Source organism: Lontra canadensis, unplaced genomic scaffold, assembly GCF_010015895.1.
Source record: "Lontra canadensis isolate GAN:19392208 unplaced genomic scaffold, GSC_riverotter_1.0 scaffold36, whole genome shotgun sequence".
Classification (NCBI taxonomy): Eukaryota; Metazoa; Chordata; class Mammalia; order Carnivora; family Mustelidae; genus Lontra; species Lontra canadensis.
In genome coordinates, this window is record NW_022631030.1 from 9,603,449 (window position 1) to 9,618,840 (window position 15,392).

Genomic DNA, 15,392 nt, shown 5'->3' on the forward strand with positions numbered 1-15,392 from the left:
AGGCAATAGAAAAAAAATATTTTCCAGAGCAAATGCCAGGATTTTCAAGGTATGTTATACATTTTTTCCCTTTAAATAGGGAGTGATATTCAAGAGATTTGAATTCCGTGTAAGTTGAATCAATACTGATTCTTTTTGCAGCCTTGGCCAAGACCCTTTAAGTCTTAGTTTTGATTATTCTATCTGTAAAATGGGTGTATTGATTTCAGCACTACCAAGGTCCCAAAGTTACTGTGACGCTCAAGCAAAAAGCTGACGATGTGGCCAGATGTGGTTTGGGATGTGTACATCACCGTGCAGATACGGAAGTGTGGGACGTCTCCCTAACACTTGGCCAAGGCGGAGCAAGGGGCCTTCTGATGAAACCCTGGCAGAAGCAACCATGTGGTCCTAACTTTCCCACTTTATGGATAGAGAAACTGAGGCCCAAGCAGTGGTGTGCCCAGGGTCACATCCAGAGCTAATAATATAGGAGAGTCATGGCTAGAAGTCAGGTGTCCTGGTTCCAGGTGCAGTTTCTGGCCTCTCTGAGTATCTCAGTTGTTAATTCCACCAGAACAGGAATCCGGGGCTCTGCTCTGAACCCAGGTCAAAAATCACCATGAATGGAAGAGAATTCCTGACTTTCAGATATCCTTGTGAATCCCGACCCTTCACCACCAGCCTAGGGAGGGAAGCATTTTAAATAAAATCCTTTTACCGTCCCTTCCATTTCCGACATTCATTTCTGAGTGGCATCTGAATGAGAATTTTACAGACATTTCATTTCTCGCCCTTGTTATCATTCCTTCGCTGTCCTCCAGGAGCAGGTTATGACTAAAACCTCTGTGAAGCCCAAGGTGTAAATCTGTGGGAGTGGGAACTTGTGCCTTGGGTGCTAGGTCATCAGGTTAGCAGCATCTCTCCACAAGCAGGGTGATTGTTGCAGGAGGGAACAGGGCCCTGAGAAGGGCAGGGGGGCACAGAGAGATTAATTTTTTCAACGTCATGCTTCCTGTACGTTCCTTAATGACTGAAATTTACATGTGTATGGGAAAATCACAATCTCCCCTGCAAGACCTGAAAGGGAAAACCAGAGCCATCGGACTGTTGCAAGTGGGTGTATCCACTTACAAGGGCCTGTACTGGTGTGACTGGGAGTCTTACGACTTCTTATGGGGTGTGTGGCTGTGATCATGACTGGGAACTAGAGTTTGTACCTTTGTGGGTCTGCGACCATGTTTCTGGGATTGTGGGTTTGTGTTTGTGTGTGTGTTGTCCCCCTTTGTGACCATGTACAGTTCAATGTGTGTTTCTTTAAAAAAAAAATTATTTCTCATTTCCTGCATAAATTACTCCACGTAAAGGGCCATCCGGAGCTCAGTTCCTAGCATCCTTTTTCAATAAAGCAATATTATCACAGCCTAGTCCCAAAACTAGTCCCAGGAGAGGCTTTTCCTAGATTCTTTGTCAAACAAAATGTCAGCGACTCACCAGATGATGAGAAGAAGAATCCTTCTTGTTTATTTCCCGAGTGAGGCAGACTTGAAGCAGCTCAGCCTCTTTTCACCCTTTCCCTGGCTGGGTGGACCGCGGCAGGTGAGCAGGTGTAGCAGAGGGGGTCACCATGACACTCCCTGGGCTCTGCTCTTTCACTGCACTCTTTACCCAGCTTTGTGACTTTGGGCAAGTCACAAAGTCACTTCTCTAAGCTCAGTTACCCCTTTTAAAAACAGGGCTCATAATACCTACTTTATAGGGCCATTGCAAGAATTAAATAACAAACTGGATACCATAGCTCTTTGTAAAGAACATTTGCATGTTGTGTGTACATATCCTCGCTGAATATAGACATTTATTAATTCCTTCATTCAATAAATATTTATTGAGCACCCAATGTGTCCAAAATACATACTGGGCTCTGGAGAGATATATAGGCTTGAGACACAGTTTAGGATGATATAATCTAATGGGGTAGACGGAGTGGCAAACAGACAACCACAACCCAGTGGGATAAGGGCTAAAAGAATAGCACAGAGAAGGTTCTAATCTTCTAGAACCATCCTTGCAGCAGCCATGTAGAGGATAGACTGGGCCACAGAGAGAAATCCAGTAGGCTATTGCTGAGCTAAGGTGTGGCAGAGGAACTAGAAAGGAGGAAAACGTGGTCCACTTCAGTTCGGGGCAAAAATGAATGGTTAGCTTGTGCCAAGATACACTTACTTTCTACTTCTGGAGAGAGCTTCTGGGGCTGAGAAGGCTTTCTCAGGATGAGGGTCATTCAACAGGCTCGCTGGACAAGGGAGCAGGGGCTCACTGGCTGGGGGGTCAGAACCCTGGGGAAAGGAATGGTAGGGGAGAAGTCAGAGAAGGGGCTGAGCCCAGCCAAGCAGAAAGGGAGGATGGAGACATGCAGGGCTTTGCAGAGATTTTCAGAGTGCTTCCAGTGGGTCCGAAGTTTTCTCCAAGAAGGGGAATCCTGCTGGAAAAGTTAAGTAACTTCTCCAAAGTCAGAGCTGGTCTTAACGGCATTGAAGGGACTTTTGCTCTCCATGATGGAATCCCAATCACCAGGCTCTAATCTGTGTCTGGTCAGATTCTGCCCACGTCTCTTGACTGCCTTTGGCATTCCTGTGCATCCATTTGTTACCTCATTTAATAAATACACATTGAGCCTGATGGCGGGCCAGAGCTGGAAGCACAAATGCGAGGACCACCTTCCTCAGGGAGCTTGAAGTTTAATGGGAGGGACACCTATCGGAACACATAACGATCATTTAGTGAGATATAGCCTGGAGTTCATGGCTGAGAACCTCAGACTTTATTGTTTAAGAGATATGCTCCCAGCTACTAGGGGAGCAGAAAGAAGGGAATGATTTACCTTGTGTGCAATAGGGGGGCATAGAGAGAAAATGTTATAGAGCTGAATCGTGAAGGATGAGTAGCATTTGGCCAAACAAGATCTGAGCAAACTGGCATTATCATCATTGTCATTAATGACGATAGTCACCCTTTTAGAAAGGCTGGTCTAGGTCAGGGCTGAGTATTTGACATCTGCTAAGCACATCACATGGGTGATATAATACCATAAAATCCTAATAAGTGATTTGTGAGCTAGCTGTTATTGTTTGCATTTTACAGAAATAGGAAAACCAAGACTTACGGAAGTCGCACAGCTAGGAGGAGCGAGCTCTAGGATTTGAATCCAAGTTTGTCTGACTTCAAAAACCTTTTCCATTCTGCTGGACTATCCCTCCCTATTCATTTATTAATATTGGTGCAGGAGTCCTCTGAAATAATCCATAGTTTGGTCAAAAGCTCTTCATTCAGAGACACATTGAAATACAGAGAATTAGAATGCCTTTGGCAATAAGTAATGATAACAAAATAGCAAATTTTCAACTGAACTGATTAAGCATTCATCTGAATTAGTATTTTCCAGTAGTGGTTCCTCCTCGTGTGACCGGAATGATACTTTCCATGATCTACAAGGACACAGTACTAACTTGGGTATGGGTGGCCTTCTAGAAATGGAAGGCACAAATCTTGTCCTCAAAGATGTATGATGCCATTGAGGAGATGCAGATTAACACAGAAAGCAGAAGATCACAAAATAGAGTAAGGCTGAGGGCCAGCCACAGGATGGGGTGCAAGAGATTGACCTCATTCAGGTGCAGAAGGTCAGAGAAAGACAAGACTTGAGCCTGTCTTTGAGGAAAAGGGACCCAAGTGCAGGACCTTGATGGAGCTGGACGGCAGAGAGGAAGGGAGAGAACAAGGCCCTCCAGAAGGGCACATGGCTTAGCGAGGGGGGAGCACAGGGCTCAGACATGGTATGCACTAGGTCATGAGACAATGGCAGTGTAGCCTGGCTGGAGAAATGGTTTGGTTGAAAGATCCAGGGGATTCAGTAAGAGAGGTAGGTTTGGGCTGATTATGGGGGACAAATGGAAGCTAAGAAATCCTAATGTTGTCTTCTTAGGCCCTGGCAAGCCATTATAGATTTTTGAGCAGGAGAGAATCACTATAAACAAGTCTGTGAATCATCTTAGCTTCCAAGGAGACCCTCTCTTCCTAATGGACGGGAATCCGGTCTCTCTGAGACCAGCCTTGTCACTCTGCAGATCCGTGAGGCTTTCACGGGGACGGGTGGATTCAACAGCCAGAGCGGTCAGAGAATGAGATCACACTGTCAGGCCCAGGCTTTTGTGTACAATGATGAAGACTGATGGTGTTGGTGATGACAGTGATGATGGAACAATTCAAAGGGTGAAGGGTTTGGATCCACCTAGCAAACCCATGGCCAGGCTGGAACGAGCTGCCATGCTTCCTTGACTCACTCACCCCACAAGGCAGTGAGAGTGGCCTTGGACGCTCACTCTGCCCTGGGAGAGGTGCCTGAGGGTCCTTCCATCACCACACTCAGGCGAGAAAAGGCCCTGGGGTGGGCTCCAGGGTGGGAACAGGCTCTTTCAAGGCTCTTAGGCCAAAGGAGACAGTGACTCTGATATTTTTTGCATTTTTTGTATTTTTAGATATAGGATGGGGCAGCTTTTTCAGAGTGGGCAGAAAACAGGCCTTTGGTGTGGGCCTCTAGTCAGAGATTTCAGAGGCCCAGGGCTCACCATTGTGTTAGTCACCTGCAAAAGGTATGCACTGGCAAAACAGGCAAAGGTGTTCTCTGGGGAAGCCTGCCTGTCCTTGTCAGAAGGTGGCCTGGTTTAAAGCTTGGAAAGGCAGGGAAGGGCCTGACGAGAGCCAGAGAACCAGGGATGGAGGCTGCTGGATCTCCTGGAGATCTGGTAGGGACAGATGGGACTTCATCTTCAAGATGACACTCCTGCCTCCTCCTTTGTCCCTGAAACATCTGGGCCATCAGGTCACATAGCCCCCCGCCTTCCCATCCATCCATCTCTGTCTGTTTCTGTCTGCCCAGGCTGCCTGCTAAGTAAGCCTAAGTCCCAGGCCTGGGGCAGTAGTGTTGCAGGCCGCACACTAGCCTCTAGAGGAGAGGGATTGCACAGAACCCCAAGAGGAAGGGTGGTGTGTTTCTCTGGCCAAGACGGAAAAAGGCACACTCCGGCCCCTCCCTCAGGCAAGGGAGGTGTGAGTGTGGAGGGACAGCATGCCCAGCTAGGACAGCTAGGACAGGTGGCCACAGCCCCCAGGGCAGTCTCCTCCTGGCGCCCCCAGCCCCAGACTATCTCTCCTCCTCAGCACTCTCCGTCATGTGCGTTGCCCTCCTTATGCTCAGAGCATTTGCTGGCAGTGACAGAACGGAGATTACAAGCTGAATTTCTGCCTGGAAGCTTTCTCCAGGCGGTTGGGAAGTAGGTAGTTATCAGTTCCAGGAAAGGAGAAATCCGTGTATGTTGCAACCCTGAAGCGGTGCCCCATGGGGGCATGCTGGTGTCGCCTCAGACCATCCCACCTCCCTTAGATGGGGCCTGATTAGTGCCTGCATAGGGGCAAGCCAGCTTCTCTTCTCTATTATCGTGTGGGTCCTGTCTGAGGGGCTCTGGAGCCTCAGTGCCACGTTCAGGGTGGCGTCTGGGGGCAGAGGTAAAGCTAGAGCAAAAAGACAAGACAGAAAATCACGTGGCTGCACCAAGACACGGGGAAGGAGCTCCAGATGAGCCTGGGTGGCTCAATCAGTTAAGCGTCTGCCTTTGGCTTGGGTCATGATCTCAGGGTCCTGGGATGGAGTCCCACGTCAGGCTTCCCGCTCAGCAGAGAGCCTGCTTCTCCCTCTGCCTGCTGCTCCCCCTGCTTGTGCTCCTGCTTGTTCTAATAAAACCTTAAAAAAAAAAAAAAAAAGGCAAAAGAAAGGACACAATTAGAGGTTGAAGGAGCCGGCAGGCAGGGCTTGCACCCTTCCTCGCCCTGACCCAGACCCTCTCTCTCCCCACGCCTGCCACTGTGGACTTTGGCGGAGGCAGGGGTGGTGTGGCCGACAGCCAGAAGCAGCAGCCATCACACACTGGAGGGCACAATTGTTTCCTTATTATCTAGACTGTGAGCACCTTGAAGACAGAATGTGTGCGCGTGCGCTTGATCTTTTATGCCCAGACCTCAGTATGCGGTAGGTTCATAATACATGAAGGCTCAATTGAATAAATGTTCCCCTGCCCAGAGGGGTGGCAGAGGGCAGGAAGGAAGCGTAAAAAGCTCCCCAAGAACAGAGCTTTCATCTGCCAAGTTGGCCCCAGACACCTGGGAAATGAGTCAGGGACGGCTGACACTTGCAGAGCTCCCAGGAAAGGCCCACCTGACAACTCAGGGCACATCCTCCTCTGTTTTCTTCTGGCAGCAACATTTACTCAGCACTTAATACCACAAGCACTCCCTTTGGATAGGTAAGAAATACAAGAGCCCAAAGACCAGGGGGGGAGTTGGAATCACAAACTGTCAATGTCTGGAATCAGAAGACATGCCACTCGCTGGCTGTTTTTTTGAGGCAAGCCCAGGACCCGACCTTCCTAAGCCTCATTATCCACATCTGTAAAATGGGAACAACCACCCGGAAAGAAAAAGCCATCTCCCATACATTGCAGATAGGATGTAAATTGGTGTGACCTTCCTGTAAGTAATTTGTAAAAAATTTTTAAAAGTGAACATACCTTTGGATTTGGCAGCTCCACGTCTAGAAGCTTATTCTAAAACAATGATCAAGTTGTGGGGCACAATTCAGCTATAAGTTTGGATGTTACTTATGATAGCAAAAACTGGAAATAATCTAGACAACAACTGATAGAAATCTGGCTGAATAATTATAGTACATCCATAAATGGAATGCCATTTAGCCACTAAGATTATAATGTATATTTTCCTTATATTCAAAGGTGTTTGTATGTTACAAATATAAAAAACTGACTATAGAACAGCCTATATAGTATGATACTGTTTTTAAGAAAGAGGAGTTTTATTCTGCATATTAACTGTGGTTATCTTTGTATTGTGGGATTACAACTAACTTAAATTTTCTCCTTCTTATTTGTCTATTTTGTCCTAATCAGTATATATTGTTTTGTAATGGTAATGGAAATGAAGTTGTATTAAAATAATGATCTTTAGAGGTTGCTTTAAGAGTTAAAGGAGACACAACATGTGCAAGCTTTTGGTGAACTGAGAAATTACAGGGATAAGACAGACTCTCTGCCCATGAAGAGCTTACAGTTTGGAAAGAGATGAAAAATACATAAGATAACTATAGCATGGAACAGAATGTGGCAAAAGCTTCCAGCGAATGATAAACAGCGTGTTACTTGGAAACACAGAGGAGGTAAAATTACTTGTGGTTCTAGAGGAAAGAACCAGAATGTTTGAGTTGAAATACAGGACTGAGGCCGCAGGAGAAGTGGGAAGCTATGGGACGGGTTTGGAGAACGGAAAATGCTAGCTTTGGGGTGGAGAGCGGAGAGCCTGTGGGTAATGGAGAGGAGTGGGGCAGGGCCGTTTGGGGCCAGACTTCAGATACCCTGAAGGCTGCACTTGGTAAAGTGCCATCAGTGAACCTCTGCTGGTGTCTTCTATGAGCAGGGAGTCCCTGAAAGTTCTGGGGAAGGAGCTGACATGGCAGCAAACCCCTGAGGGGTAGTGAGGTCCTGCCTTGTATGGGGCCCGGGGCTGGTGCATAATGAGGGCATCTGCCTGGGAAGCTCAGTCTGGAGGCAGCTCACAAGCCGGAGAGGTGAACTGTGGGGTGACGAGGGGCCTGGCAGGCATGGCCAGGGACAGGGCCCATGCTTGGTTGTGTCACCAGGCATGGAAAGGAAGGAAGACCATCTTCTTGCCCTGATGGGAAAGGGATGGGAAGTGGTGGCAGAGTGAAATGAACAGGACACCTCTCCTGGGTTTGTTGCCGCCGGGGGGTGGGGGAGATACAACCGGGAGCCATTCACAGAATTTACCCACAGCCCCGGGGAGGAGGAACAGGCTGGGAGTGTGTGGAGTGGGACAAGAGTAATCTGGTGCTCAGGACATACTCTTCCTCCGTTGGTCCTGATCCCTTGGACCTCTCTGTGTGGCTGCCCCAGGACTGGCCATGGCCAGGGGAGGGTGGGGGGCACTTGCCCCTCCTGCGGCTCTGAATGTGTCTCTATTCCTCAGCTCCTCTTGGGAGGAGTCTGGGGTGTGGGCAGAGGGTTGGTGTTAACCCAGGAAGCTTTTGTTAATGGAAATTCATTCACCAACCTCGCGATCTTGGAAGCTTCTCTCAGCTCATCCCATCCTCCTAGCATACCCCAGCTCACTCTTTCCTAAAGGCAAGAATTCATACCCCGTCAGGACCCGGATGCTGTGTCTCTGCCATCCCCAGCCCCAGTGGTGCCTGTGTTGGTGAGCACGTGTGTCTGCACGCGCACACGCACGCCCACGCACACACCCACAGACACACACACACACGCACACACACGCACACTGGAAGGAAGGCGGGAAAATCTTGTTCAGGCAAATGTCGAAGCTTCCGTTTCCCTACTGCAGCTCCAAGCCCAGGTCACTGTTTAGCCCCTCATGTTGTCATGTCATTGGTTAATTACATTCTTTACTGAGGTGCAAATGTGTTTTTACAAGGAGACTAAGATGGTGTTAACTAGGAAGGAACTGTGAATGTTAAAGATGCATTTACGTCTGGTTGCAAGGCTGGGGCTCTTGGCTGGAAGGGCTCCCCTAAGCTGCCCTGCAAATGCACCCGGACATCAAGCTGCCCTCCTCCCTTCTCCCTCCCGTGACCCTGCCATCCTAGCCCCAAAGGTAGCCTCCTTGGGGTTAAATTAGCAACTCAGTCCATGAGGAGAAAACCAATGTGTGTGTCTGGGAAGTGCCAGGCGAGGCCTTAGAACAGTGCAGACCACCGACCTTGGTTTCTGGACGTCTTGGTTCATTTCAAATACTGAGAACCAAAATAATTCACTTCGATCTAAAAATATATCAGTAAGTAGTCCATCCAGAGCTGACTTTAAGCCAAGGCTGTCCTTCACCGCCCATCTCTGCTTGGGGGATTCTTCCTCCCTGCTGCCTGCAGGTCCCCTTCCCCCCACCCATTAACATCTCCCCAGAACCCCAGCCAAAGCCTGCCGCTGGAAAAGGGCCCGGGACTCAGCCACACATCTGAACATGATGGCTACTCTTCCTTTGAGTTTCCTACAGTTTCAAACAAGTAGGCAGCTCCGCACTAACTAGGGCCCGGAATCCCTCAGACTTGCCTGCACTCTCGGGGAGAGAAGGCCATGTGTACAACTGGTATCAGGAAACCAGGTGGGTGACCACAGCGTATTGCAACTGTGTGACAAGGACGTGGGCTCTCGGATGACTCGGTGGGCCTGAGCAGCCACACCGAGGAGAGAAACTGGCATCGTAAACATGGCAGGGGGTTCTGTGGAGGAGATGGCATATATCCCTCAGAGCCAGAGCGGGTGCCCCCTTGGTTTCTGATCACTCGGGGCCTCTAATCCCTTCTGAAAGCTGCTCTGCCCTTTTTTGCAGGTGCTTTGGCGCTAGCTGACAGGAAGAATTTCCGGCCCAGCTGGGAGTGAGAAGAGGGAGTGAGTCTCCTGAGGGCCATCCTCAAGTCGCCAGGATCACCCAAACAGTAAGAAATGCTTCTCCATCCTTAAACACATAGGTAAACCCTGCAGGCAGATGATCTTTTCTTCTGGAAACTTCGAGAAGCTGCCCATCCCATTAGCTGGCTCGTAGCTCATATAAGCTGGGAACCCACAGTACTGTATTGTTTTTACGTCTTTCCTCCTCAGCTCCTTGAGGACAGGGCCAGAGCTGTGCCTCATTCCTGCGCCCCTCTCTTTTCTTCTCCGTAGTCTGGGAACAATTAAGTGTTGTGGACGCGGATGGTTGGGCTGCTGCTTCCATCCACCATGATCATAACCATCGTATAACCTTCTGGAGCAAGCGTTATCACTTACGAATTGCCTGGGGGTCTTTGTTAAGAGGCACTACCTGGGCCTCACTCCAGAGAGTCTGCTTTTCTAAGCCGAGGTTAAGACCAGGAATCTGCACCCCAAGTGTTTTTGATGAACACGGAGGAAACTGCATCCCAGGTGTTTCTGATGAGCTCTGAGAAATAGTTCTTTAGAACCTATAAGGCATTTTGAATGGAGACTCTCATTTAATCCTCTTATCAGATAGGGTTTTTTAAATCCCCTTAAGTAACTTCATGATCTCAAAGACATTAAGTACCAGTATAGGCAGGGATTTAGAAATCCAGTTATCCAAAACAACCCCTCTTTCTTTCCAGTACTCATGATAAGGACTGGATCTCTTATGGTGAGGCTGGGCCCCGACTCCAAAGGACGCTGCCCAGGACTTCGTGTAAATTTCCCTGCTGTCTCAGGGCTGCCGTGACCTTACAGGTCATCAGCTTTCATTTTGGGGGCAGTCATTGCCCAGTTCCTCCCAAAAGCTGGTTTCCTCGGAGAGAGGGAGAGGGAGACAGTACTGGAGCAGAAAGGTGAATGTTCTGGGGCCAGCTCCCCAAGGTAGCCAGGCCACAGGTATTCCGGGGGGAACATGGGCAGAACTGCCCCCCCCCCCAGTGCTCATCCTGGTTCCTGTGCCTTCTGGCCATTTGGGGAGCTCTGTGTTTTAGGGGTAGGGAGGTGTGGGGAGCATGCTGAAGCCAGCTATGGCTCCTAGAGGTAAAAGCCAGAGAAAAAGAGAAAAAGGCCTATGTAGGGAGCTCAAGTCTTCACCCTAAGTGTAGGTTCTACAATGCCCATTTTTGGGACAGAGATCACTACAGACGATAGTGGTGGTGAGGCCTTAAAGAAGATGGGAAAATGACAAAAATAAATAAATAGGAGAGAGAGAAAAGAAAGAGAAAAAAGAGAGAGGGTCAGAAACTCCCGGTGAACCCATGTGGACAGGTGTCGCTGCCAAGTCTGGTGGCCTTCCCTGGGCCTGACCATTGTACTGAGAGCCCAATTGCTGTCCACGCCAAGTCTGCAGGAGCTCAAGTCCGAACAGGCCAGACCAGCCCGGGAGAATGCAGGGGGCTCTGGCTTCCTCCATTGTGCTAGGTTGAAGGGAAGGATGGAAAAGGGTTGAGGGACTGCTCACGCCTGCATCTTTCCATAGAATGGAAAGTTTCCGTGGATGACTTAGAGCAACCTCATATAGCCCTCTGACATCCCCCTCCCTCTCCCTCCCCATTCCTCCCCCATCCCCCCACCCCTCCACTGCCGGCCGGACTATCTCGCTGAGTGCCAGTCTGGTCTGTTTTGGGGACTAAACACAGTTGACACCATTGCTGGGATTGGTGCAGTCGACAGGGACAATTTTTGCAGCTAATGCTGGAAGGGTGGTAATCAGAGGAGCCGCCAGCTGTCTCACTTAAATTCTTAGCTCTCTCGCTCTCTTTTTTTAAAATCGTTTTGCTTACATAATCCACCCCCTTTTTATTTTCTAATTCTCTCCTTGCAAAGCTGGCACCAGAGGGGAAGGGCTGGGGCGGAGGGGGTAGCAATTACACATCAGTTTGGGGAGCATTTACATTTTGCAATTACAATTTAAAAATAAGCCTCGTTAATGAGCTCCACGTGTCAACGACAAACCCTAACTGACATACTCTCCTGGGCTTGCCTGCCTCCCCCTGAAGTCAGAGGCTCGGTGGAGGCAGAGGTACCTAGGGAGACACAGGGCGAGGCCGGGGGGCAGCGTCGGAGGGCCCACAGAGCCGTCAGTGTGCCCTTGAGGTTGGTGGAGGACAGGTGTGGGGCTGGGCACCTCGAAACCTAGAATTCGGCGCTCCAGCTTCCCTCTCTTCTTGCACTCACGCTCCATCTCAGCCCATCTCCCTCCGAGAGCTGACACAGCAGGACCTTGTGTCCTCAGCTGTGAGAAAGGGAGCTTCCACTGCTGGTACCCTCTGAGGTGGGAATTTTCCGAGCCCTGTAGAGCAAACATAACACCTAGTCCCCAGAAGCCAGCCAGCCAGTGTGCCTGGATACTCCTGGACTGGGTAGAGGGACTGATCACACAGGCAAGGAAGGGAACACGGGAAGGGACCGGGATTAGTTGCATCGCAGTTGGGGAAGGACACGTCTCCTCTTATAGTTGGCTATCCTATATTTCATGAAGCCCTCTGATCTCTTGGGCTGGGACTTTGGAACCAGACACATCCAGATTCAAATTCTAGCTCTGCTCTTCCTTGGCTGTAAGGTTTGGGGCAAGTTAAGTAACTTGGGTTTTCTGACTAGCATTGTCTTTATGCAATTGGAATAATCGTATTTACCTTAGAAGTCTTCTTTGAGGATTAAATGAGATGATATAGGAGAAAGCATCTCATCCAGCAGCTGGCACAAGAAATGTCCCGTCAAGTTCAGCTCCTCACCATCCCCCTCCCCAGGAGCCCCAACATGCTTCCTCCTGCCCCCATTTCCAGCCACCAGGGACACTAAGGAAGGGCAGTCTGGTCTGATTTTGCCCTGTCTCCCCTCCAAGTCAAGCCACCTGTACCCTGAGCAACTCCTGAAGGGGATCCCCCCACCCCCTTCCACTCACACCCTGGCCAGCTCCCTATAGGATTCTCTGCAGAGCCTTGGCCTCAGGCCTCTGTTCCCACCTTCCACTTCTCGGGGGCTGGCTCCCGACTCCGGCTTTCAACAGCCCAGTTCTCTTTTCTGGACGGAACTTTAACCGAGTGACCTTTTATCAGGCCCCACCTATGTGCTTTTATCTGTGAAATGAGGGAGGTGGGCCAGGCGCTCTCTGAGTCTTGACCTCTGTAAGGATCCAATGCTCCTTCCCCAGAAGCTTCCACAGGAAAGGCTTTCATCTCCTGAGCAGCCTCATCCAGGCCAGGCTTGGGGCTGACCGCGTATCATCAAAAACTGACATATGGTACTTGAAACAGATATAAAATAGCTCTTCCCTGTGGCAAAACCAGAGACGTATCTTATACAAATCTGAGACAAGGAGGACTTCCAAAAGCAGGTCCCTTGACATAGAGCGGAGAACACAGAAAGGAAGATATCTCACTAGTTCAGGTGCTTAGGCAAACCATTGTTAAATAGCATGTTTTACATACTATTCTAAGAACTTGCTTTTTTAACCTAGGCTCTATAATGGACAGCTTTCCAGGTCAAAATAGGTTGACTCCATTGTTTTTAACCACCACATAGTATTCTCCTCTGTGGATATTTCATTACTTATTTTAGGAATTTTTAAAATTAGAAGTAAAGGGTACATGAGGGAAAAACAGTGTAAGAGATATAAAATAGAATGAAAAGCGTCCCTTCTTTCCCCTACCTCTACCCACAAGGTCCAAATGACCCAAAGTCAACTACAATTAACAGTCTCTGATTGTAGTTATTTGGTAGCTGGTGTTTCCTGTGTTGTGTTATGTAATATACTTAAATCCCTCTTTCTTAATTTGTGTATTTATCTATTCACTCCTTGCTATGCAAGCTGGGGAAATTAGCATGTATTCTCCCCTTCTAGTTTGACTTAGTTTGATAATTTTTATTAAACCATATTTGCTACTATGTTTGATGTATAGTATTATATAGAATATAGTGTGTCTATATATTACATGGTATATATTGTATAGCACATAATGATTTATATCATGAACTCTATGTTATGTGTAGTCCGGATAATAGTAGCTTTATAGAGTTATAAGATGTACAGTCTCACTGTAGCTCCCTCGACATTCCTAGTACAGGTAGATTGTAGGATAGAAATATTATCTGACCACAGAACTAAATAGTGTGATTTGACCAGGGGAAAGGAAATGGAACAGTCTGTTGTGACAACTTGGCCGCTGCAGGAGAATCTTCTGAGCACCCCCCCATGTACCGCCTGTTACCCCCCCACCCCCCATCCCCTCCAGCTTGCTCCCTCCCACTGGCTCCCGCTGGACCGCCACCATGTCTTGCGTGGACACTATTCTCTTCGTCTAATTGCTCTGTTTTACTGAAATACCACCTCTAATTATTTTGATAGGGATGAGTGGGAAATAAACTCTGAGTTCTTACGTGTCCAAAACAGACTCTACTTTGCCTTCAAACTTGATTGATCTTCTGACAGAGCTCAGAATCCCATGTGCAAACCCTGTTTCTCTTAGGTTTCAAAGACATTATCTTACCGTCTTCCTATTTCTGATATTGCAATGAGAATTTAGGGAAACTTTCAGTTTGTTATTGCAAGTTCATAAACGTCACCACTGTGTGCTAAGGCTTGAGATTTTATTTGCTCCTTTCTTTTTTTCATTACCCCTGCTCACGCCCTGGGATCACTTTCCATCTGAAGTCATCTGTCTTGCTTCAGCTCAGGGAAATGGTAATTTCATTATTTCTTTGCTTATCCTGCTCACTTGTCTCCGTTTGCTCCTGGAACATCCATTGCCCAGCACAGAGCCTGGTACATAGTAGATGCTCAGTTAATGCTTATTGAAGTTATTGCTTGGGACCTAGATTCTGCGTAGGTCCCTATTTTCAACTCACTGCGTGGACCTGGACAAGTTTTCTCATTTGAACAGAGAGGTCAGACCTCGTGACTGCTCGGGAGGCTTCCACTCTGTGGGTCCTCTGGCAATCTGCCCTGGAGCTTTGAGTCCCTGCTGATCCTGGGACTGGGGAAGAAGCTGAGAGTGAGAAGTGAGAGGAAGGCGAAAGGTGGGTAGTAGGGCAGCCACAGTGGCCAGCCTCCTGAGACGTACATTTCCCTGAACCTTTCATCGGTTCAGCAACCCCAGCCCGTCCCCCGTGGGGACCTCTCTCCTTGACCTTCCCAATCATTCTTAAGTGGGCCTCCTTTCCTCTTCATCTCTGCTCCCTATACCTTCTCAGCTCACCTCCACACAAAGCTCCCATTAGTGAAATAATCCTGACCATGGCAAGTATCTCATTAAGTGAGATCTTTTTTTTTTTTTTTTCACTTTTATGAATCCCAGGACAAAGAGACAGCAGACTTCCCTCCGCAATCCTGCACAGCAGGTGCTCTGACCTGAGACAGCCGGGCCCTAAAAAAGAGAGGAAAGATGAGAAGTCCCTGCCAATAGATAGCTCGGCTCTGCCCCAGCTTGGGCTACCTTGTACCCTGGGGGAGGCATCTTGGATAAGAATTCCCCACTTGCTTTTCATCCCCACCCCGGAGACTGGCTCTGGGAACAGACACCTCACACGCAGCTCCCCTGACTGCCCAGACCAACCTGCTCTGGACAGAACCTCTAGATCTGGGAGCCAAGACGATTCGTTCCTTTTCCCTGAGAGGGCCAGACGCTGGAAGATCCAGGTTCACAAGGGCTCAGATCCCAGAAGATCATTCTCTGTTCTAAGTCAGAGCATCCTAATTGGTCCCTAAGAGCCAGAGTCCACCGTCTTCTCTCTTCTCGCATCTCCTGTCCTTGCTGTGCCATGGAAAGTGGCACCCCTCTTACTGGAGAGAGAAGAGGGAAA

General features: G+C 48.7%; 1 protein-coding gene across 5 annotated transcripts in view; it reads left to right on the forward strand.

The window, feature by feature from the left end:
* Window positions 1-15,392, forward strand: part of PKNOX2 (PBX/knotted 1 homeobox 2) — a 254,340-nt gene that overhangs the window by 151,115 nt on the left and 87,833 nt on the right. For 4 of the 5 annotated variants that reach the window (XM_032868837.1, XM_032868842.1, XM_032868838.1 and 1 more), the window contains one exon: window positions 9,463-9,568. The gene's annotated coding sequence lies outside the window, so the exon portion shown is untranslated. Of the gene's footprint in view, window positions 1-8,574; window positions 8,589-9,462; window positions 9,569-15,392 lie in introns of those variants that run through there. The other variant, XM_032868840.1, reaches the window with a different exon arrangement.